Raw genomic sequence first — 1,367 nt, forward strand, 5'->3', positions numbered from 1 at the left:
GGGGGGGGGGTTCCGGTAACCCTCCGGTACTCCGGTTTTCTCCGAAATCACCCAGAACACTTCCGGTGTCCGAATATAGTCGTCCAATATATCAATCTTTATGTCTCGACCATTTCGAGACTCCTCGTCATGTCCGTGATCACATCCGGGACTCCGAACTAACTTCGGTACATCAAAACCAATAAACTCATAATATAACTGTCATCGAAACCTTAAGCGTGCGGACCCTACGGGTTCGAGAACAATGTAGACATGACCGAGACACGTCTCCGGTCAATAACCAATAGCAGAACCTGGATGCTCATATTGGCTCCTACATATTCTACGAAGATCTTTTATCGGTCAGACCGCATAACAACATACGTTGTTCCCTTTGTCATCGGTATGTTACTTGCCTAAGATTCGATCGTCGGTATCTCAATACCTGGTTCAATCTCGTTACCGGCAAGTCTCTTTACTCGTTCCGTAATACATAATCTCGCAACTAACTCATTAGTTGCATTGCTTGCAAGGCTTAGGTGATGTGTATTACCGAGAGGGCCCAGAGATACCTCTCCGACAATCGGAGTGACAAATCATAATCTCGAAATACGCCAACCCAACATTTACCTTTGGAGACACCTGTAGAGCTCCTTTATAATCACCCAGTTACGTTGTGACGTTTGGTAGCACACAAAGTGTTCCTCCGGCAAACGGGAGTTGCCTAATCTCATAGTCATAGGAACATCTATAAGTCATGAAAAAAGCAATAGCAACATACTAAACGATCGGGTGCTAAGCTAATGGAATGGGTCATGTCAATCACATCATTCTCCTAATAATGTGATCCCGTTAATCAAATGAGAACACATGTCTATGGTTAGGAAACATAACCATCTTTGATTAACGAGCTAGTTAAGTAGAGGCATACTAGTGACGTTTAGTTTGTTTATGTATTCACACAAGTATTATGTTTCCGGATAATACAATTCTAGCAGGAATAATAAACATTTATCATGATATAAGGAAATAAAATAATAACATTATTATTGCCTCTAGGGAATATTGCCTTCATGAAGCTGCTGAAGATCAAGAGGAGCCAGACGATGTGCCCGATGATGATGATCTCCGCCGGGTCATTGTCGATGCAAGGACGCAATGCAAAAGTCAAAAGGAGAAGCTGAAGTTCGATCACGTGTTAGAGGATCACAAAAAAGGGTTGTACCCCAATTGTGAAGATGGCAACACAAAGCTCGGTACCGTACTTGAATTGCTGCAGTGGAAGGCAGAGAATGCTGTGGATGACAAAGGATTTGAGAAGCTACTGAAAATATTGAAGAAGAAGCTTCCAAAGGATAACGAATTGCCCGACAGCACATACGCAGCAA

This window comes from Triticum dicoccoides, chromosome 7A (assembly GCF_002162155.2).
Source record: "Triticum dicoccoides isolate Atlit2015 ecotype Zavitan chromosome 7A, WEW_v2.0, whole genome shotgun sequence".
Lineage (NCBI taxonomy): Eukaryota > Viridiplantae > Streptophyta > Magnoliopsida > Poales > Poaceae > Triticum > Triticum dicoccoides.